We start from the raw sequence: 25,132 nt of genomic DNA, 5'->3' as shown, positions 1-25,132 counted from the left end.
CATCTGCCCACTCAGCTGGATATAAAAGAATGTTTATTAAAGAGCATGGAAGATCTCCTCTTCCTGGCCAAACATGTATCCTTCAACCAATATCTAAACCGTAACAAAATACTGCAGAAGCTGGAAATCTGAAATAAGGACAAAAAATGATGCAAATGCTCAGCAGGTAAGGCAGCATCTCTAGAGAGAGAGCATTAGAATTAATGGCCTGAATCTTCTGAGCAGGGGCAATGATGATTGGATTACGCTGCAGATGAAGATTTTCTTGACACTGTGTGCAGATCTTCCAATCCCTGCTGTCAAGGAAATACACAGTGCAGCATTCCCCAGGGAATTCTGTCAGAGCAGAATCGATTCGGGGAAAGACAGGAGACCCTAGTCCCCACACCACCACAATTTTTATGGCAGTAGCTGTCGTATTGTGTCTGGTAAATTTAAAGATCCAGACTTTGAGTGTGAGTTAGTGAGTGGATGAGGTGGCAAGTGGCTAACTGGGTATTTGGGTCAGTTGGGGGTAGTCGAGTGATTGGTGGTAGTCAGGTGGTTGGGAGATTGTCGGATCAGTTCAAGGAGGGTAGTAGGGTCAAGTCGGGGGTGGGGGTTAGTTTGGTCAGTGGTTGGGAGGTAGTTGGATCAGATTGTGGGGTTATTCGGGTCGGGGGATAGTCAGCTAGGGGAGGAGGGAAGTCAAGTCAGGGGGCTTGTTGGGTTGGGGTGTGGTCAGATGGTTGGCAGAGTAGTTGCATTGGGATGGGGATAATCTGGTCTGTTCAGGCTGGGGCGGTGGTAGTTGGAATGTCTGGGGTGTAGTTGAGGTGAGGTCTGTTGGGCCAGGTCAGAGGGATAGGCAGGGGATCAGGGGGTAATTGCAGGACCAGTTATGTAGTTACCCAGATGTTAGACAGATTAAAATCTAGTCTAACATTTTCCTGGGTAACTATCCAGGTAAGTACTGCAGAACAGTCCAAAGCCTCGGTAATCAGAGACATTTGTGCAGGGTTCTGGGGAGCATGGGAATTACCCATCGGAAATTCAAACTTCCTGGGCAATTCCCACGTAGGTCCAATCATAAGGATCTCTGCAAGGCCCTGATGCACATCTTCAGTTGTACATCCGGTCTCCAACAATCTGAAGACCAGAATATTTGAGTCAATGATTTGGAATCAATGAACTTATATCAGAACTGGAAAAAATTAGACATTTAACAGGTTTCTAAGCAAATGTAGAGGTGGGCAAATGGGGGAGGGGACATAAGAAACAAAGGGAAATTTGTGATAGGGTGAAAAACAGGAGAGTTAACATGCCAAAAGGATTGATGGTACAAAGCAGAAGTGGATGGTAAATGGAATAAGCAAAGAAAAGATGAGTCTACAGGAGGTGTAAATAGCGATCACAGAATCAACATCAGCAACTGCTGTCTGAAAAAATGGGAATAGTGATTACAATCTGAAATTTTTGAACTCAGTGCGGGAATCTAGAAGGTGTAAAGTGCCAATCGAAAGATGAAGTGCTGTTCCTCGAGCTTCCTTTGAACTTTCTTAAAACAGTAAAGGAGGCCGAGGACAGAAAGATTAGAGTGGGACAGAGAATTAATCTGATAGTCTGGTTGTTACTTCATTGCTGTTTGTAGGCATTGCTGTATGCATACGGATTGCTGTGTTTCCTACGTAACAATGACTACACTGGTTGCAAAGTGCTTTGGGATCTCCTGAGATTGTGAAAGGTGCTGTATAAATGCAAGTCTCTCTTTATTGTTGTAACCCTGTTTCTTCTTTCTTACTTCACATGCTTCTCTTTTCATTTATAGTTTTAATCTTAATTTCATAATCTCACTTATTAATTTTAGTGCAGAATTTGTGCTGACGAGCCTTTTTTCCATCCATGCCTTTATGTTCTTGCGTTAAGAAACTACAATACCGTGTGACAGCCTGCGCAACACCAGAGGGCACTGTTGTTTCAATCTACACTATTGTGAAAATAAGTATCTGCATTTTGATCTGAACGAGAAATATACTGATCATCCACAAAGGTTTCTGGTATATTTGTGAATTGCGGCAAGAGCATACTCAATATGAGCATACAGATATATTTATATTCCTTTGCAGCCCAGGGTGGTTGCTACTTTATGATAACTGATGCAAAATTTTGAAGTAATAAGCATTGAATCAACACTTCTGTTGAGCTTCATTTTATTACATTAATAACACGGATGAATAATTGTACCAAAAGTGAACTAATATCCTGTACTGCCTTTATAAATATTTGATGATAGTGCTGTTTAATCAATTATTGTTTATTATACAAATTTCATTCTACTTGTGTTACCCAAGAAGACAGATGTGCTACACTGTCTGAATACCTGACAAGAGGGACATCCATCAGTTTATGTTTGATCCTTAGCCTAGCTCCTGTAATATTCTTGCTTAATCCATGATATAGTCTATGATTTTGCTAAAATCATTCGGGTTGGCTGGCACTATAACTACAGTATGTTTAAGATATTGCGGTGAGTTAACCAAAGGCAGGTTTTGGGTGAAGGGATGGGGAATAATGGATGAATGTGAAACCTATTTGCTAGCCTAACTTTTAGGTGCAGAGTATTGTAGGCAAAGAAAAGAACTTTTAGTAAATTCAGGGCAGAAAGTTGACAAGACTGCCCATTACATTTGGAATGGAATGTCCTGGACTGAGAAAGCAACTCGTGCAGTTTTTTAACAATTAGACTTGACAAGCCGAGAGACAAAAGCCAATGACATGAAGGAAAACAACAGAGATAATTACAAGCCAGTCAGAGATTAGTGTTTTAGTTATGAAAGCCAGGCCTTGAATCGAGATAAGGTGAGCCACTGTGTTCCAGCAAAATATAGACCACTGCTCCTGGAAAACTGACAATAAGGGCCTTCATGTAATGGAAAATTACTGGAGAAAGCAAAATAAATATAGAAAACTTTCTGGAAGGATGCAAATCATGGCTTAAACAATGACTGCAGAATATAATAGGGTGTTATGCTTTTAAAGGAAGCTTCATAGGACAGTTTAGCATGTCAATATAATAAACTATCCCTATCCCCTGAAAGAAGGGTATACACATCAGAGTCACTGCAGTCGAAGGACGAAGACCTCGCTAATTGTTGGTAGGAGATCTCCGAGAGAGAGAGAGAGAGCCCAACTGATCATTAGGAGAAGAATCTACAACAGCAGGAGCTGGGCACCTCTGGAGATTGTATGACCACAGTTAATAGCATATTTGAGCTAGATAGTGGTGAAGCATTTACTTGCTGGAAGTAAAGTAATGTGAGCATTCTGATGCTAGATATCAGTGAAGAGCTGGATTGCTGGGAGTAAAATAACAAAGCACTGCTGTTTTTTTAAATTATTTTTTTCAACCTGTTATTTTCTGCAACATTTTAATATTCTAGTCACCATTTTGAATCTGTGCCCATGTTAAATCTGTAATCGTGGGTACAGATAAACTAACTGTATTAAACATAACATGTTGAGTGAGCCAATTTGGTGTCCCGTAATTTGTGGGTTAAAAGAACTATATGTAGTAGTAAAATGGTCTGGCACATAAAGGGTTAACGTGGGACTGAGTACAGTTCTGCCCACACAGTAATGTAAGAGAATACATGACCCACACCTAGGGGTCAGTGTAGTGTTGGATAGAGGCATATGCAGAAGAAAGCATGGAGACAGCTCCGAACTTGGGCCTTTACAGTACCTATGGGCTGAATAATCCCAGATTTGAAATAGGTGCGGTAGTAGCCTGGGAAAAAGGACTTTTTACCCGCTGGTCACAATGGCAGCATTTTACACTGTATCGTCCCCTTCCCAGCACGTCCTACCTTATTAATAATGCATTCCCGGGAAAGACACCAGGTCGCTGGTGGGGCAGCCTCAGTTTCACCAGTCCTGCCATCACCTCAGGCCTTCAGTAAAGCAGATGCCATATTCAAAGGCCACCCTGCACAGAGCTAACACTATTCAAGTGACAGGAAGCTGCTGGGAATGGATGGCTGCCAAAAAGAGGAAACATGCTGCCCCCAAATTTAGCAACACCTCTCTCGAGTGCCTACTGGACACAGTGGAGACCTGCCATGAAGTCCTCTACTGCCCCGCCCTGGGTGAAGAATAAGCAATGTCACCAATTCAGCATCGGAGGCGGTGGCAGTGATAGTCAGTGGTAATGCTGCACAGAAGATGTTGGCCATTCAGTGCAGAAAGAGGATTAATGATCTCATCTGTGTCACCAGGGTAAAGCAACCACCTCATCACTCTAAACTCTCACACTCACAAGGCCACAACACATTCACTGGCATCTCACTCGCTGCCAGCTCGAGGGACATCACCACTCTCTCACATACACACCCTCACACCTCCATCTAGCCTTAGCTCCTCTGAAGACTGCCTCCTTAGTGCTGCCTGAAGCAAGGTAGGAAGCTCGCCAGGTGAACATTGCTTATGTACAGTTGTGAAACACGTTGAGGTGCAATCATGCTGATGTGCCCAGATGATCCAGCATAGGGGGACGGTGATTCCTGCAACCAGGGCTTGTAATGAGATGCTAAAGTATTGAAGTTAGGTTCCCGATGTGCCGAGGTGGGAAACATGGCCTGCCTTTGACAAGCAGACGGACAATTGCAAACTGGTTTTACGATGGCATAAAACCAACCTTTGGTCTTCTTGCCATATTGTCCACTCATGGCCACCATGACACCTGCCACCAACAGGACCAGAAAATTCCAGCCTATTTATACAGTCTCTAGTAGTTAATAAATACTTACTGTTGAACTACCCAAGACTACAAATACCTTAAGATCTACTGAACTATGCCCAACAGTAACCAGAGGATACAAATTTAAGGCCACTGGCAAGTGAGATAGAGCTGAAGACTATGACCTAGAATCTGAGCTAATTAAGGTTGGAATAGTTGTAGGAGTGGCTGACAATACACTCTCAGACATGCTTCAAGTAAAGGAAAATCTAACTCTCAAGAAAGCTATCCAGATTGTCAGGCGATCTGAAATCTGTTTGCAGCACAGATCCATAGTAAGGGGAGAAAGCAAACGATAATACAAAGTAAACCGCACTGTCCAGTTAGTGAAACAGCACAGAAACAGGGACACTCCAGGCCAAGGGAAGCAACACCCTAACCAACCAGTAGAGTGACCATGCCAGCAGTGTGGAGCAAAGTGCTCCCACAGGCATGATCAATGTCCAGCAATTTCAGCCCAATGTTTTCAACATAACAGAATTGGACACTTCGGGAAGCTGTGCAAAGCCAAAACAACAAAACACATGGAAGATCCCAAGAGTGTTCACAAGGTCGAAGCACAATAGTGAAGGAACACATCAAAAGACTCACAGCAGTTGTAGTTCACCTGTAGGAAGCAGGCCTGGCACTGAATGAGAAATGGAATTTCTTCAGTTGAGGGGACTAAGACCTTGCCCTGCATATTTTTATAAAATAAATATAGATATCCACATGGCTATTTCTAAAGTTTTAAAAAATGCACAAAGACTTTTTAAAATGGCTGAAGCTATGTCTGTCTGTGACCCTCAAACAAAAGGAGCTACTATGGCAGTATTGCAGAAACCTGTACCTCGTTATCTCTGAAGAGACACTAAAGACACCCTCTGGGCTAGGGAGACCAAATTCAAAGGTCATCTGCATTTCATAAGCCAGCCTAGCCAAACAGATTCTATCTATCTGCTAGGACAAAGGATCCCACAACCTTCCTTTTAATTCTTAATGGTTTGAACATTTAGCCATCTCAGGAACACAGATGAGGGATACTCATCCTTTGTTAAAGACAATGTGGAGAGGTGGGAGTCATATGGCATGAGCCTCTCCATGAGGTGGAACCAGTTATAGTACCTTGCTGTACTGCAAACTCAGTTGGCCATTTTACCATCTAACTAACAGCAGCACAGTAAAGAGGCTATGCCAGGCCGAATACCTGGCCTCCATTTACACTGCTATGACTGGGAATTCTGTACTATCACCTATAAGACTGATGCATGCAGGCATTCAGAGATAAATATCTCATAGTGTGAAGTCAACACCACCGGAAAAGTGAATTATACAGCATCAGTTTTCAACCTGCCAACCTCCATGAAGGAATACCTCATTGGACTTTGATTCTGAAATCTGGAACCCATGTAAAACAATATATATCTTTTTTCTGTGGTCTCTGTATTGTAAATCCTTTCTCTATCCCTCCTTCACTGTATGAGTGCAAAGGAGGCAATGTTGCTACACTCCTCCCGCATTTGTGTGTGCAAATAAACTAAACCTTAGGATGAATCAATCTTGACTTTGCTGTGGGGTTATTACTAGAAATTAGATCACACCAAAACCGAGAGGTTGGAAAATATGCCACCACTTATAAAGGGGAAGCAAATCAAAAACACCTTTCTGTTTGCAGGCGGGTGGGGAGAGGAGCAATTAGTGTGGTTTAAATTAACCCCCTTACTGTCTATAACATCCAAGACATCAATTCAGTCCCTGGAACACATCATCAGCAATAAAGGCATCACTACGGATCCACAGAAAACAAAAGTTGTTAGCGAGTTCCCAATCCCATCTTCAATTCCGGACCCCTAAAGATTCCTGGGGATGGTGAACCAGTTGGAAAAATTCTTACCAAATCTGGTACGGGTCACAGAACCTTTAAGATATGCATGGTGCTGGGACACCCATCAAGAGCAAACGTTCACTCTCATCAAAGCAATGCTGCTCTTAACCTACTTCTGGCCCACTACAACCCATCTCTGCCCACCACCATAGCAGCGGATGCTTCACCTACAGGCCTCGGAGCAGTCCTATTTCAACAGCAACTGGATGGAAGTCGCCAAATGGTGTACTATGTTTCCAGAGGACTTGTCAGGCATAGAGACGAGATGCGCCAACATCGAAAAGGGAACCCTTGCAGTCACATGTGTGCAAGAAATTTTAAAACAACACCATTGGCTAAAAGTCACAATTGAAACAGACCATAAGCCACTAGTCTCATTACTGAATGAGAAGGAACGAGCAAAGATGCCTCCCAGAATCCAGAGATTCTACCTACGCCTCATGAAGTTTGTCTACGAGATGGTATACATCCAAGGTAAAAACCAAACAACAGGAGAATCACTTTCCAGGGCCACAGAGGACCTTCCAACAAAACAGGATGTCAGTCTGTTTGAGGAGCTTGAAGCGTACCCCTAGTTGATAAGGAGATACCTGCTGGAGACTGCAAGTAAACTCCAACAGATTCGCCAGGAACAAATGTGAGGTAAGGAGTGTGTCCACAACCACGTTACTGCCAACAAGGGTGACACCAGGCGGTGGTACCGTGAAAACTTGGTCCGAATAACAAAAACACTTTACGGTCATTGACGACCTCCTGGTCTACAATGAACGGCTGGACATCCCAGTTTCTCTTCAGCCTGAGATCCTCCAAAAAAATACACCAGGGTCACCTGGGCATCACCAAGCGCAGGGCATGAGTCCAATCCACCACCTGCTGGCCAGACATTTCCAGGGTGATTGAGGACACGATAGTGAACTGTCAGATGTATGCACTGCACAAGCAGGACCAAATAGGATCTTTCATTTGCACACTGTTCCCTATTGGACCATGGGAGAGGCTGGGCATTGACCTATTTGTCTTCAACAACAAATTGTTCCTTACTGTGATGAATTACTTTTCCAGATGGGTTGAGGTGACATAACTGTATACAACAACCACAGATGCAATAGTTAAAGCATTGAAAACAATGTTCGCAAGCCACAGCATCCCAGGTGAAATTGTGTCCAATAATGTCTCACAATTTTCAAAGGAGTACTTAGCCCAATTTGCCATCACATCTGCCTTCCACCAATGTACCAGCTCCCCAAGATACCCACAGTCAAATGGGGATGCTGGAAGAGGAGTCTGCGCTGTAAAAGTCCTAAAAAAGAACAAAAACTTCCAAACCGCACTGTTAACCTACAAGTCCACCCTGTTACAATGCGCCTAGCCCTATCCAAACTCCAAATGGACAGAAAACTCAACACACAATTCCCAATCCTGCTGAAGAAACTACTATCCGGGTTGGCAGCCAAGGATTACCAGAAGGATACCCAAGCAAGAGAGCAGTCCTATAGGCAGAAGCAGGCCTACAACAAAAGCTATCACACCAGACACTTGCCACAACTAAAAAGGACACCAAGGTCTGGATTAAAGACCTTGAGATAAAGGGCACAATGACCAATCTCGGTCATACCTGGTTGGCACTGCAGAGGGTATGGTCAGGAGAAACAAGAAGAGCCTCTGCCTCATCCCTCGAAGGGTCTCCCTCACTGTGCAGTGGAGAGAAATTGAGGAAGACACCCAGATTCAGAACAACCTCCGATTTAACAAAGTTTCCCTGCAACGACAGAGCCTACCACTCCTCCAACAGTGAGCGAGGTATGGAAGGTTTATAAGGTCTCCAAGCCAGCTGAACCTTTGAATGCCAAGACTTGAAGGGGAGGGGGAATGGGGTAGTAGTAATACAGGGGGTAAACTCAGATAACTTGAAAATACATTGGATAAAGACTTGGGGAGGCGTAGTATAAGGGTCTGGCACATCAAGGGGTAACATCGGACTGAGTACAGTACCACACACAAGGTGTAAGAGAACACATGACCTGCACCTAGAAGTCAGTGTAGTGTTGGACACAGCCATTTGTAGCAAGCATGGAGAGAGCTCTGAACTTGGGCCTTTACTGCACTTATGCCTTTAGTTTCTAGCAGTTTATAAATATTTCCTGTCAAACTACCTATGACTAGTGAATACCTTAATAAGACCTATCGAACTATGCCCAACACCAAACATGACAAATAGTGTGTTTTATACAATTAGAAAGTCCTACAGTATTTTAATTCCTAGGCCTTATTTAAATGCCACCAATTCACTTACAGGCCAGTATCAGCAGCAAGAGGGTGCAGAAAGGCTGCCAACAGGTAAGCGGCAGAGAGGAGATTTAGGGTGGGTCTTGATGGGAGATGGGAGGTGTCTGGGGTGGGGCAGACATGACTTTTCTAGTGGGGTGGGAGAGAGAATTTTGAGATTTAGCTGACAGAGCCTCTTGTGCTATTTAACTTGCTTGTGCCCAGCAAAGAAATTGCATCACGCTCTTATTGACATAATAGTATCCTGACATACATAAGTTTGTGAGAACCCCTCCTGCTTCAGGCGGGCACCTCATTTACCTCTAAAACACTGCACGTTAAAATCAGAAGTGGTCAGGGCCTGAGCGAGTAAGTACCTGATGGGCAGATAGAGAGAAAATTGCATTAATCAGGCTAATTCTTGTTCCCAAACCTACATATGTACATATGAATTAGGAACAGGAGGAGGCCACTCGGCCCCTCGAGCCTGCTCTGCTATTCAATAAGATCATGGCTGATCTGAATGTATCTCAACCCCACATTCCTGCCTACCCCCGATAACCTTTCACCCCCTTGTTAATCAAGAATCTAACTAGCTGTGCCTTAAAAATATTCAAAGACTCTGCTTCCACTGCCTTTTGAGGAAGAGCATTCCAAAGACTCTCAACCCACTGAGAGAAAAAATTTCTCCTCATCTCTATCTTAAATGAGCGACCCCTTATTTTTAAACAGTGACCCCAGTTCTAGCTTATCCCACAAGAGGAAACATCCTCTCCACATCCACCCTATCAAGACCCCTCAGGATCTTAAATGTTTCAATTAAGTTGCCTCTTACTCTTCTAAATTCCAGTGGATACAAGCCTAACCTGTCCAGCCTTTCCTCATAAGACAACCTTCACATTCCTGGTATTAGCGTAGTAAATCTTCTCTGAACTGCTTCTCATGCATTTACATCTTTCTTTAAATGAGGAGACCAGTACTAACCACAAGACTCCAGATGTGGTCTCACCAATTCCCTGTACAACTGAAGCATAACCTCCCTACTTTTATAATCAATTCCTGTCACAATAAATGATAATATTCTATTAGCTTTCCTAATTATCTGCTCTACCTGCATACTAATCTTTTGTGATTCATGCACTAGGACACCCAGATCCCTCTGAATCACAAGAGCTCTGCAATCTCTCACCATTTAGATAATAAGCTTCTTTTTTATTCTTCCTGCCAAAATAAACAATTTCACATTTGCCCACATTATACTCCATTTGCCAGATGTTTGCCAACTCATTTAACCTATCTAACTTATTAAGGTTCTGCTTCTTAACTTTGTAGCTTCCTTGCATTCTCTTCACAATTTACGTTCCTACCTATCTTTGTGTTGTCAGCAAATTTAGCAACCAGTCCTTCAGCTCCTTCATCCAAGTCGTATATAAATTATAAAACGTTGAGGCCCCAACACTGATCCCTGTGTCACACCACTCGTCACAGCCTGCCAACCAGAAAAACCCATTTATGCCAACTCTCTGCTACCTGTTAGCTAACTAATCTTCCATCCTTACCAATATGTAACCCCTACACCATAAACTATTTTTTCCGCCATAGTCTTTAATGTAGCACTTTATCAAATGCTTTCTGGAAATCTAAGTACAGTACATTACCAGTTCCCCGTAATCCACAGCATGTGACTCTTTCAAAAAACTCCAATAAATTGATTAAACATGATTTCCCTTTTACAAAACCATGTTGACACTGTCTGATTGCCTTGAATTTTTCTAAGCACCCTGCTATAACATCTTTAATAATAGCTTCCAACAATATTCTTATGACAGATGTTAAGCTAATTGGCCTATAGGTTCCAGCTTTCTGTCTCCCATCCTTTTTGAATAAAGGAGTTATATTTGTTATTTTCAAATCTAACGGAACCTTCCCCAAATCTAGGGAATTTTTGATAATTAAAACCAATGTAATTTTCCGAGTTCCTCCCTCCCTTCCATTTTCTGATTTACAACTACTTCCGGAATGTTACTTATGTCCTCTATAGTGAAGACCAAAGCAAAATACCTGTTTAATACATTTGCCATCTCCCTACTTTCCATTAACAATTCCCCAGACACTCTTTCTATAAGACCAGCACTCACTTAGTTAACACTATTCTTATTTAAGTCTCGGTAGATAGTTACTATCTGTCTTTATATTCCTAGCGAGCTTTCTCTCATGCTCTAATGTTTCTCTCCTTATTAATCTTTTTGTCATTCCTTGCTGTTCTTTATATTCTTTCCAACCTTCTGACGTGCCACATGTCTTTGCGTAATTATATGCTTTTTCTTTAAGCTTGATATTGTGTTTAACTTTTTTAGTTAACAACGGATGGTGGTCCGTCCCCTTGGGATTTTTCTTACTCATTGGAAAGTATATATTCTGCATGTTCTGAAGTATCTCTTTAAATGTCTGCCACTGAACCTCTATTGACTTATCCCTTCACCTCATTTGCTAGTTCACTTTAGCTAGCTCTCCTTTCATGCCCTCATAATTGCCCTTACTTAAGTTTAAAATACTAGTCTTAGATGCACTCATTTCTCCCTCGAAGTGAATGTAAAATTCAATCATATAATGATTGCGGCTACCTAGGGGTGCCTTCACTAGGAGGTTATCAATTAATCTTATCTTGTTACTCAACACTAGGTTTAGTATAGCCTGCCCTCTGGTTGACTCCAGAATGTGCTGTACTAAGAAACTATACCAAAAATATTCTGCCAGCTCTTCATCTATGCTACCTTTGTCCATCTGATTTTTCCTGTCTATATGTAGATTAAAATACCCAATGATTATTGCTGGATCTTTTTGGCAAGCTCCCATTATCTCTTATACTATGTCCTACTGTTTAGTTACAACTAAGGTGCCTGTCCAACACTCCCACAAGTGATTTCTTGCCTTTATATTTCCACATCTCAACCCAAACTGCTTCTACATCCTGGTTTCCTGAACTTAAGCGATCCCCCTTTAATGTGCTAATACGATCATTAATTAACAGTGCTACCCCACCACTTTTCCTACCTTCCTGTCCTTTCTAAATGTCACATACCCTTCTATATTCAGGTCCCAATCTATGTCATCCTGTAGCCATGTCTCTGTAATGGCTATCGGATCATACTTATTTATTTCTATTTGCACTATCAGTTCATCTGTTTTGTTTCGAATGCTATGTGTGTTTAGATACAGAGCCTTTACTTTTGTCCTTTTATTATTTTTGTAAGGTCTAGCCTTACCTGCTGATTTGCTCTTAGATTTGTACTCTCTGTCCCTTCCTGTCATAGTCTGTTTATCATTTCCCATATTAATACCTTTCTCTCTTGCCTTGTCTCTATTCTTTGGTTTACCACATCTTCCCAAATTTGAACCCTTGCCTCCACTATTCAGTTTAAAACCTTTTCTACTTCCCTTGTTAGGCAGCTTGCGAGGACACCAGCCCCAGCCCCAGAATGGTTCAGGCGTAGACCATCCCAATGGTACAGATCCCTCTTTCCCCAATACTGGTGCCAGTGCCTTACAAAATGAAACCCATTTCTCCCACACCAGCCTTGGAGCCATGCATTCATTTCTCCAATCTCATTTGCCCTATGCCAATTTGCATGTGGCTCAGGTAATAATCCAAAAATCATTACCTTTGAGGCTCTGCTTCTTAATTTGGTGCCTAGCTCATCATACTGACTATGCAGAACATCCTTTCTCATTCTGCCTATGTTGTTGGTATGTACAGGGATACAACAACTGGATCCTCTGCCTCCCACTGTAAGTTCCTCTCCAGCCCTGAGCATATGTCCCGAACCCTGGCACCAGGTAGGCAACAAAGCCGCCTAGACTCTTGTTCTTTACTGCAGAGAACAGTGTCAATCCCCCTTACTATACTGTCCCCTATGACCACTACATTCCTTTTTGCTCCCCCAACTTGGATGGCTTCCTGTACCACGGTGCCATGGTCAGTTTGTTCAGCCATCCTGCAGCCCCCGCTCTCATCCAAACAACCTGAGAGAACTTCAAACCTATTGGACAATTGCAGAGATTCACACTCCAGCACTCCTACCTTTTTGGTCTCTTTACCTGCCTCACTCGCAGTCACACCCTCCTGACCCTGGCCACTGACAAAATCAGAAGTTCCTATCCTAAGTGGTGTGATTGCCTCCTGGGTGTAAAATATCCAGGTAACTTTCCTCCTCCCTGATGTATCACAGAGTCTGCTGCTCAGCCTCCAGCTCAATGAATCTGAGCTGAATCTCCTCAAGCCTCAAACATTTATTGCAGACATGTTTGCCCTGGATCACAATATTATCCAGGAGCTCTCACATGCTGCAGCCTTGACACATCACCTGTACTGCTACCCTTAATGTTTTTAAGAATAATTAATTAATTATATGAATCACTTATTTACGTTGCTTTCTTATATATTTTATTAACTTTACCACCCGATTATGTATTATTTTAAATCTTAGTGATTAGAATATAATTTACCAACTTACCAGTACTCATCAAACAGCTAGCTCCTTTCCCTGTAGCTGAGCCAGGACCAATTTCTATGGGGTGAGAAAGATAGAAAGAGGAAACAAACATGTGCTCCCCTCTCAACAAAGTCCAAGTTTTCACTCAGTTAGTCAGCTGCATTCCTTTTGCCAAGGCAGCACTAAAGAACCCTAAATTTATAGTAAACTGAACTTGGGCTACAGTAATCAGATTCACCCTGTTAACTAATTAACTACTCAGCTCGTACAGCTGAGAGTGAGTTTGCCCTGCCTAAACTGCAAGAAAGAAAGAATTTAGCCTGCTTACATTGTTTCATAGTTTGCCATTGTGAGATTTGAACTCCTGATAATCTTTTAAATCTTTTAAATTTTGAACTCCTGATCTTGGGGTTACAAGCCCAGTACCATAACCACTTGGCTATTTAGGCCAAGCCTTTAACCTGCTTACACAGTACTTTCCAGTTGCTGCTAATTACAGGCTTGTTTAGATTTTAAGAGCAAACTTTAATAACAAAATTAACACTTAAAATTCCCCTCTCACCTAACTCCAAGGGCAGATATTTCTGGCTGATGTGCGGGTGGTGGAATCGACACATCAGCGCTAAGAATGTCGCGTGAGCATCCCTACGTCAGCATGTGGCATCGCGATATTTCAGTCGGTGGGCACACACAGCAGTGGGACATGCACCCGCCATTAATTAAGGCCTCGTTAAGGTCCTTAACTTGCCAATTGTCTCGGATTTTGAGGGGCCTGTGCGAACTTTGTGTCGGCGCACGGGCCCAACGGGCAGGCAGGTAGGAGATTTTTTAATAAAACTCATGCACTGGCGGATATGTGGACTCAGAGGGGTTGTTCATGTTTTCCACAAAGTTTTAATTGCAGAAAGTGTTTTAAACTTGCCTGTTTGATTGTTAGCAGTTCACATCAATTTCCAAGAGCTTTTTATGTACTTTGAAACCAGTCTGCAGACAGTAATCTTTCTCGGGCCTGCAGCTTTCCGGAGGCCTCCATTTGGCCTGGGGGTATGGGTTCTGACATCTCCACTGGAGGCAGCGCCCTTGAGGAGGAAGGGAGGGATAGAATATGGAGGAGGCCAGGACTGGACAATCAGCCTCCAGGGGAGCCACCTTTGGAAGGCCAGGTGCAGGCACAAGGGGCACAGGGCCACGAGGTTGTCCAAGGTCGAAGGGGCTGCAGAAGATGCCACTATCCTGCGGCCAGCGTATACAGGCGGTGAAGCAGCTACCTCAATATGACTGAGGTGCAGTGCCGAAGGAGGCTCCGACTCTCAAGAGAGACAGTCAACTATATCTGTCAGATGATTGGCCCTGAGATATCTCCTAACTGTGTGAGTGGACACCCCTTGCCAGTGGCTCTGAAGCTCACAGTTGCCCTCCACTTCTATGCCTCTGGCTCCTTCCATGGCTCGGTGGGTGATCTTTGCCGTGTCTCCCAATCAGCTGTCCACACTTGTGTCAAGCAGGTTGCAGATGCTCTGTTCAGACGGGTATCCACCTTCATCCACTTCCGCTGTGACCAGGCTAGTCAGGCACAGCGAGCCAGAGGCTTCACAGCCATTGCTGGCTTCCCCCATGTCCAGGGTGCTATAGACTGTACACATGTGGCCATCAAGGCGCCAGCAGGTGAACCCGGTGCCTTAGTCAACAGGAAGCGATTCCACTCCATGAACGCGCAAAAAGTGTGTGATCACAGGATGCAGATTCTACAAGTCTGTGCAAGGTACCCAGGCAGCTCCCATGACACCTACATCCTCAGACACCCTCAGATGCCGGCGGTCTTCAGTGCTCCGGCTCGGCTGGATGGTTGGCTGCTGGGTGACAAGGGCTATCCCCTCAGAAGGTGGCTCATGACACCTCTCCACCATCCTAGAACAGAGGCTGAGCACTGGTACAATAGGAGCCATGGCACCACAAGGGCTGTGGTGGAGAAAGCCATTGGTCTTCTCAAGATGCGCTTCCATTGTCTGGACCACAGGGGGCGCACTCCAGTACCCCCCAGATTGTGTCTTTCTGATAGTGGTAGCATGCTGCGTTCTGCACAATCTTGCGATGGAAAGGTGGGATGCAGTTGACGATGTAGACCTTGACGCAGTGGATGAGGCTGCACATGATGAATCCAGCAGTGCCTCAGAGGATGAGGAAGCGCAGGGCAATGATGAGGGGCAGCACGCCGACCTGCTGCTACACCAAGGAGGCAGGGACACCCAGGACAATTTAATCCAATGAACCTTCAGCTCGCTCCACACACATGGATCAGCAGGACCAGCATTGCCTGGCGCTTCCACACGTGGCACTTAGGTGCTACACCTTCCACCTTTTCAGCTGCAACTAAGGGCTTAGTACAGAAACATCAATGTCCACTCAAACACTCATGATATGTCTGTGAAAAAGAAAAATGCAGCACAATGGAAACACCCTCAGCCATGATAAGAAAAGTGGACTTTAGTATGTCCAAAATATAACACAGACTTCTCCATTGCAAATATAAATATTTTGTTCCCTATTCTAAGGCCAACACAAAATCACAGTGACATACCCGTTGAGTGCCTAACGTGCCTTATGCTTTCGTTTGCGGGTGCTACGTCTAGGTTCTGCCCCATCAGTTGGAGTGGCTTGTGAGACAGCCTGACTCTGTTGTCCTACTGGCGTTGATGACCTTGGTGGCCGTCCTCTGGCCCGTGGAGTCTGTGATGGCCCCGCCTGGGAGGGAGTGTCCAGTTCCAGAACTGGCACCTCCCCAGTTGTCGCAGCCTCAACAGAAGCAACGTTGACTGGAAGAGGGGTGGAAGAGCTGCTGACCTCATCTGGAGTGCCCTGAGAGGAGCTCGCAGCAACGACAGGCAGCTGCTGCACCAATGTGAGGTCCAAATCTACCTCCCTGCTCACTACAGATGCAAGGGCACCGAGTGCCAACGCTTGGTGCCCACAACATCTCCCACAATGGGAATGACCACATGTGGCCAGTACCACTGTAAGGTCAGAGCGTAACCCAATCAGAAGATTTTCCATCCGATCGAACCCCCTCTCCGTGAGAATCGCCAATCTCTCAGTGGAGGAAGCCTGAAGCTCTGTCCTGAGGATCATGCCTTCACGTGCACTCTACCTGGACTCCTCCATCATAGAGACCAACTGAAGCATACCCTCATCCAACCTTGCCAGATGCAAATGCAATTCCTGCCGCTTGTTCTGTAGCTGCTGCATTGTTGACAACTCCAGAGGCACGTCATCACTGCCTGACTCAGCATGTGCCTCGTCCCCTGCAGCCCTCTGGCTGCTGGTGCCATCGGCACTCTCTGTCCCTACCATTTTCTCCAGCAATTGTGAAGTGCCCTCTCCACTGTGACCCGGGACACTAGCCAATGGTAAAGTCCCCACTGAGGTGTGTGTGTCTGCACCGGTGCCTGGCTGGCTGAAATGACATGCCGCAAGTTGGACCTCAGGTGTGGAGGGGGGTCTGTGGTATCTTTGAGCACAGCCATGCGGTGGTGATGCTGAAATTAACAGCAAGGACAGTGCATCAGTTAGCGTACAGACAATTAAACCTTTCATCTCTTTCCCCCCCAGCCTCATAAGTTGCTCATCCTTCAAGACCCTAAGGAGACAAACATTGATGGGGTGGAAAAGAGTCAAGAGGAGGCCCAAACATTAGAAGCACATACAGACAGGCTGGTCACATGGCCTCAGGAATGTCACATGGCATGTTATGTGCCATTGGAGTGGGGAAAGTGGAGAGGTACCTGACCTGGATACACGCTGGCCTGGAGAGTTGGAGTGATGAGGAAACATCGCAAACACTTGCGACATTTGCCGTGGATCACAGGAGATTGAGAGGTCACCTTATTGACGTTCATACCGTTAGGAGGGGCATAGACCGAGTGGGCAGAAGGCAACATTTCCCCTTGGTGCAGGGATGAGTAACGTGTTGGCATTTATTTAATTTGAGTGACATGAAGTTCACAGCTGAGGTGCTGAGGGCCTTTTGGACAGAGTAATGTGGGGCTCACTGGCTGAAAGGGTGCAGGAGGTCCCAAACTGCCTAAGATGCAACAAGTCTTTGGCTATGCAGCAGTGATGCCATGGCATGTTAGGCCATGGGGATAGTGCTCACAAATGGGATAAGGTGACTTTGGAAGGTGGTGGAGATGCGCATCCTCAAGGGGCCGAGGGACCTTTGTGTATGACCCACATGTCTGACTGTATCAGTCTGTGAATGAGCAGTGTTGCAGCATTAATGATTGCAGCAACCATCAGTGGTTTGGATGGAGGGCAGACAGAGTGGATGGGACTGTGGACCTCAAATACCTGACCGCTGGACCCCAGCCTTGCCGTCCCCGGCCGCCCTGGCCTCCTGCCTCCTGCCCAGCTCCATGGCCTGCTTCTCAAAGGCTGTGAGGTGCTGCAGCACGGCATGCCCACCACCAGTCCTCTGGCGCTCCCACTGATTGTGATCACTTTTTGCCTGCAGAACAGAGAAGAGAATTTATTGGGGCTGATCGCTCAGGTACTCTGCACGCGCACGCCACACCTCAACCACAGTGGCCCATCTGAGGCCTCCAGCAGCTCCTGTCCACACTACTGATGATCAGTCCCCAGAAGATAGTACAGCTGGTCCCAACCCCCTTCCCCAACGGCCACCTTGGGCACATTTGGCGCCCATCACTTTGAATAACACACGGGTCTTAGTGCCCATGGCAAGCAGGAGCAACTAGGTGTGGCGCCAATGCCAGCAGATGGCGCTTGGCCACGACACCTTGAGGCTCCCCTTCCACCATCTCATCATCATTAATAAGACTTGTGTTGGAATTCTGAGTATGTGTCTAGTGGCCTCCCCTGCAGGTTGCCCCCAGACTACTCAAATGCGACAAACACCAACATATGCTGCGGGGAGAACCCACCTTCTCCTCAACCACTAAGGCTGATGTAAGCATGGTCAGTACCCGTTTGCCCACCCAGCGTGCGCCAAATGCCCAACGCAGTAACAACAGCAAGACGTGGGGGTGGAGGGTGGGGGTCTCAAAGGCTAAGGCTACCTTCTGGGTCAAATGGCCAAGGCTGACATGGCACCCACCCTTCCAGAGCGCAGCAAATCATTGAATCTCTTCCAGCACTGGGTGCCTGTGCACCGCACATCATCATGGACATTGACAGTATCACCAACCTCCTCCCACGCCTGGCTGGTGACATGGGGGGCCCTCCTCCTCCCATCATCCAGATACAATTGATCCCGACGGCTGGACACCTCTTGGAGGAGGACAGCAAGGCATGCATCAGAGAATCGAGGGCACAGTGGCTTCCCGCTGGCCTCTCCTGCAGCCTGCCCCCCTCCTCCTGCTCATGCTCCTGTCCTGTGACAGCTGCCTCTCTCTCTCCCCGAGTGGCCATGGTGAGCTGGCTTAAGCAGGCTGCCTGGCCACTCTTTATACAGGCTGCTGGTTCCCCATTGGAACCGATGGCCTGAAGCCGCCCGCCCTGTGACTATTTTCCCGTTTTCCACGGGAGTCGCTAAATCGCTGAGCAGGCCTTAATTGGCCCACCCAAAAATAGCAGCGCGACCTGTTTTGGTGGCGGCAGTCGGCTGCCCACCTACTGCCGAGTCGGTCAGGCCCGCCCGTCCGTCAAGGGCAAAATTCTGGCCCAAGTCTTCACTCACTTAGTTGGCTGCATTCCGTTGGCCCCGTTCAATTTTTGGGGCAAAACATTTGTAGCCATCAGTATATGGACTAAAATGAGGGAAAATAATTAGTAAATGTGGATTTCAACCCTACAGTAAGTGTACCAAGGTGCAGTGTATCACCAATAGCTACTCTTAAGGCCTTGGATCTGCCCTGAGCAGTTTGCTGGAACAAGCTCTGTTGTCTGTTGGTTTGCAACATTTTTAACCATTGGCTACAAGACATACCCTTCATGGTTTATGTTCTATATTCTTAAATTATATTTCTACACGCTGAACCTTTAACTGAAAGATTATTCAAATTGGTGTTGTTTGGATATTGTGAATAATTTTTCAATTTGGGAAGTACTTGACATTTCACAATTACTTTTGTATTTATGTTGCCTAACAAAAACTTGCATTTAGATAGCACCTTTAACATAATAAAACCACCCACGAGTGTTATCAAATGTAATTTGAGACCAAGCCACATAAGGAAATACCAGGACAGCTAGACAAAACCTTAATCAAAAATAGGTTTCAAGGGGAGTCTGAAAGGAGGAGAGAGAGGTAGAGTGGTTTTGAAAGGGAATTCAGCTTGGACAGCTGGTTTTGTTTCATCTTTGGATCATTTCCTATGAACTCAACACATGCTTTTGAAGTTCCTCAGTTGCAAGACCTGACAATAGAATTTGATTATTAGAGCTGGTGTTGAAACCTGTGTACAATCTTTTCAAAAGTAGTCAGTTACCTCATCGTTTCTACTTCCTGCCAAGACACCCTCTTTCAGAAGAGATATCCATCTTTGGGTGGAAAGGCGTGACCTGTTGCTACTTGTCTGCCATTTCGTAGTTGATTACCTATATTAAAATAATTGCCCTCATTTTATGTTTAGTTCAAGAGATTCTTATTGGTAGGTTGAAACAAGATGGAACTAGCTGCTTTACAGCAAAGACAGATGATTGTAGCATTCATGAGTTAAAACACCTCAGCATATTCAGAAAAAGATGTGACTGCCTGGACTTTGAGTAATTTTTAGAAACCTTTAAAAAATGACTTTTATGCATTTGCCTTATCTGGAGTAATGGCCCAAAAATTTCTGTCAAAATAAAGATGAGATTAATAATGCTCTCATTCTCTCTAAGTTGCGTGGGTGTGCTGCCAAGCTTGCCATGTGTAGAAAGCAGCCTTTTACAATGCGTACATGAGCGTCTGCCCGACAATCTTAAAGGGACTGCACAGCACAACAAATGGGCCTGCGCAGAGAAATGTGCAAATGCCAGGCTATGTGATTAAATGTGGAAATCGAAAAGTTGCTGTCAGGTGCGCTGATTCATGAAAACCACATTGGTTCTCCATCCAAAATGCATTGAATGGCGTGAAGTTCCTGCATTACATTCTGGATATGAAGAAAATTTGTAACAGAATGTTGAGGCAACTAATTTTAAGGATGGGTACCCTTTTTTATTATGTTATAAAACCATGTTTTATATTGAAAATGACTTTATTTATTGAAAACACGGGATATGTTTAAAAGACTAAACACCAATATTTTATGTGACTGAAAAGAAGCTGCGAAGATGGATGAATATTCATATAGTTGTACCTTACAAATTACAAGCCATCAGCAAGGTGCCAGGATGTCCTGAGGCAGCCCACCAGAGCCAATCAACTTAGATGAGTTTGAATGATCCATCGCCTGATCCATTCATAAAACATCCAGACATCACCTGTGTATTCAGCTAGGTGTGGACCAAGCCATTAGACTTAATCACTTTGGACAATGGACCCTGGCTGAGAAAGGAACTCCACCCACCATTATCTAATCATTTTTAAACAATAGGCCTGGAATTAGCTTGCTATGACCATGTTTAGGTAACTGGTCAGTTTGTGAGAGGAGATCATGTGATAGGTAAGCTAACCTTCTTTGTGTTTTAAGAAACTGCTTCTTTCCAGGCCAGTCAGAATAAGACCTGAAAGACCCTGAATTTCAGTCTCTCTCTCTCTCTCCAACCACCCTGCAAACTTGTGCACTGCCTGTTTTTTGACCAGCCACTTGCCACGGGCAGCATCTTGAATATCAACCCAACAGCTGCTGACTCCAGAAGAAAAGACAGAAATCGTCTATTAACATCTTTAAATCGTCTTGAGGCAGAATCCAGAAAGACCATTGTTCTCATTCTAAAACGATCCAAGCCATCAATCTACAAGATCTGTACAAATTGAGTTTTTTGGACTCTGACAATTTAACCTCTCACTTTGTAACTTACATGTTTGTGTGTGTGTGTGTGTGTGTGTATGTGTGTGTGTGTGTGTGTATGTGTGTGTGCATGTGTATTCTTGAACACGTGTGAATTAGAGTCATAGCGTTTTTATTATTTTGATTTAGATTGGATGTTAAGAACAATAGTTTTTAAGTATTGCTGAAAAAGGGACATTTTTTGTCAAAGCTCTTCATCTTGCACTCATCAGGACAATTCACAAGAATACCAAATGTAAAGGGAACAACAATTTATACTGTATGAAAAGAGAATGCTGATTAGTTGGCAAGTAGACTTGCCAACAGGACTTGCATATCAATAGCAATGCTGTGTTCAAGTGCTCATTTGACATTGCTAGCCTATTCACCAATGTTCCACTTAAGGAAGCCATAGATATTTGCGCTGCAGCATTATATCATGGTGACCGAGACCTGCCACCATTGCGTGGATCAGTATTCATCTAACTTATGAACTCAGCAACTCACGCAAATGAGTTCAGTTTTAATGACACCATGTAAGCCCAAATAGATGGTGTTGCTATGGGATCCCCTCTAGGCCAACTCTCGCAAACATTTTTGTTGGGTTCCATGAAAAACATATCTTAGATGAAATAACACCTAACCTCCTACCACTTGCATATTTCCGATATGTGGATGATAAGTTTGCTATATTTAAATCCGCAGCTGCATGTAATAATTTCCTTACATGTCTTAATGGGCTCTATCCTACACTCAATTTCACCTTTGAAATGGAACAGTCAAATGAACTCCCTTTCTTTGATGTACTAGTTGAGAAATCTTCCAGGGGTCCTCTACCACGGTCTACCATAAGCCTATCTTCACTGGTCAGTATACACATTTGAATTCTTACACTTCCAAATGCTATAAGATTGGTCTCATTGGCAACCTCGTAAATAAGGCCCAAGACATTTGCTCACCCTCCAAGCTTGATGCCGAATTAGGGCTCATCAAAGGCATCCTGCAGAATAATGGCTACCCTGATCAGATCATTTCGTGCTGTATATCACGCAGACTCATGAACGGGGCTAAGGCCATCACTTTCACCCCTGAAAAGTGCACCTTCTACCTCAGGTTACCCTGGAAGAGCAAGATATCTCAAAAATGTGAGCAACAGGTGAAGCTAGCTATTTCACACTGCTACTATGCAGTAGCAACATAGCTGCAATTAACAGGATGCTGTCGTCAAACCAAAGAGAGACGTTCTTCCTATCACACAAATGGGTAATGTGAAATTTCAGTGCCAGCGTGATGCTAGGTGTGTAGGCCACATGTCTCAAAGACTGGCAGATCATATCAAACAATATATCCCTTCCTGCTGCTTGCAATGTGTAAGGTACAGACCATACCCAACCAGCCCGTGCTTGCAAATCTGAAAACAATGTCCAACATTAGATGTGATTCTGCAACTGAACAACATTTGCAAAATAATCCTCAGTGTGCTAAGAATTACACTGACAACCAATTTAAGATTGTCAGTCAGGCTCATAGTGTGGCACATTTGTGTACTTGAAGTATACTTGTGTATGTAAGTACTTAACATATGTTAAAACACAGGGCCCTATTCTTTGCAGACAGAAAGAACTTGTAAACACATTGCACCTGTTTCAGCTAAACAAAATAAGTAGCAGCCATTCGCTGACTCATTCCTCAGGGTAATGCCTTGCTCAATCAGAGTCAGCAAGCCTGGTTCAAATTTCAAACAATGTTTGGCAGTTAACTGTCAGTCGCCATCAACTGATGCATTCTCTCTGGCAATGCCTCTACTAATCAGAGTCCAGACGCCAACCAATCAGCACTTACTTTTCATACAGTATAAATTGTTGTTCCTTTAAATTTGATATTTTTGAGAATTGTCCTGATGTGTGCAAGACGAAAAGCTTCAACAGAAAATCTCTTTTTTTCAGCATACTCAAATTCTGTATTACCAAATTACTATTTACAATAGATACTATTCTCACTTACAAGGAAACCTGTCTTTGTGTGTCTTAAATATTGCAAGTGTGGAGTCTAATTGTTGGCATTTTTAAAATTAAAATTACTTTCTTTTACTTTTCCTTTGTCTATTTTCACTCATTCCAATGTTATTTTCCCTCCCTCTTCTCCTTTCTGTACCTGATTTTGACATTGAATTCACTGGCTCTAACTTGCACTTACTTATTCAGATCATGCGTAGTTAACTTCAGAATATTTCAACCTTATTGTTTAAGGAGTTGCATAGCTGTTTGCATTATTCATATGATACCAGGGTACTGTGCCGCTGCCTTCTGGCAATTCCATGGAAAAATATCCTAGAGGTTGAATAGGCATAGGCAAGTCTAACTAATGATAACCATTATTCATTGGCCTGTCATTGCAATTTTCACAGAATAACAGAATAGTTACAGCACAGAGGGAGCCCATTCATCCTGTCATGTCTGCACTGTCTCTCCAAATGTTTAATTCACCTAGTGCCACTCCCTCACCTTCTCCTCATAGCCCTGCACATTCTTCCTTATTAGATAATAATCAAATTCCCTCTTGAATTCCTCAATTGAATGTGCCTCCACCAAACTCTCAGGCAGTGCATTCTAGATCTTATTCACTCATTGCATGAAAAAGTTTTCCTTATGTCTTCATTAGTTCTTTTGCTAATTACCTTAAATCTGTGCCCTCTCATTCTCAATCTTCCCACCAATGGGAAGAGTTTTTTCCTATCCACTCCTTGCAGACCCCTCATGATTTTGAGTATCTCTGTCAAATCTCTTTTCAACTTTCTCTTCCCCAAAGAGAACATTCCCAGATTCTCCGATCTATCTATGTAACTGAAGTGTGTTGGGGCCACTAGAAGTTTTGTACATAGTGTGCAATTCCTGTGTCACTTAGGAGTTTATCCTTTCTGTACATCATTATAACACCTGCACTTTTGAAGAATATATTGCACTGTGAGACCAGGATTTCCCGTGCCTGCCAGAGTTGGATGTGCTCGGTGGCGTGAGTGGACGATATGGCTTGATCGTCCGCTCAGCCCACTGATGGCGGGCTGCATTTCCTGCCATTGGACATTGGAAACCTAATTGCCATACATCAGCATATCATTGTAAGGTCAGCCCACCGGACTCATTCCCCCACCTCCCCCCCACCCTCCCCCTGGCTGCCGGATCGTCTGCCCACACCGGCAGGAAAACAAGCCAAAGTGTTTCACAGCAGCACATAAGCGACATGCACCTGGCAAGCTGCCTTCACTTGGGACTTCAAGGTTTATTTGTCTACCTTGCTTCGGTCGGCACTCACAGTCATCAGCACCAGGCTTCACAGACAGCATCACATCACTTTTAGGCAGGCTTACTGAGTTCTACTAATAGATTCAGCTTGATACAGTTGTCAAAGGTATTCTGGGTTTATTTATCTTTACAGTTTTTGACCATTTAATAGGATTATGATTTTTTTTGAAGTGGCTTTCAAATGACTGTTTGTTTAGCTTGACAGTTTTATGACCTCCTAATAGGGTTTTGCTTTTGATATAGTTTTTGATGACAATTTATTCATCTTGACAATTTCATGAGCATCTCAAAAACTTCCCAATGTTATTATAGGGCTTGAATTCTGTACATAGTGGATACTGGGTAAATGGGTATGGATATGGAGGCTGAGAGGAATATGGGGGTATGGAATGGGTAGATATGGGGCATAGGTGGGAATTATGGGGGAATGGGGGTATGGAGAAGATATGGGGTTGGGTGGGATGGGGTTAGGGGTGAACTGCGCCAGTTTCTCCATGAACAGA

The sequence above is a fragment of the Carcharodon carcharias genome, chromosome 9 (genome assembly GCF_017639515.1).
Source record: "Carcharodon carcharias isolate sCarCar2 chromosome 9, sCarCar2.pri, whole genome shotgun sequence".
Taxonomy (NCBI): domain Eukaryota; kingdom Metazoa; phylum Chordata; class Chondrichthyes; order Lamniformes; family Lamnidae; genus Carcharodon; species Carcharodon carcharias.
The sequence above is the reverse complement of the archived record's forward strand: the minus strand, read 5'-3'. Positions refer to the sequence as shown.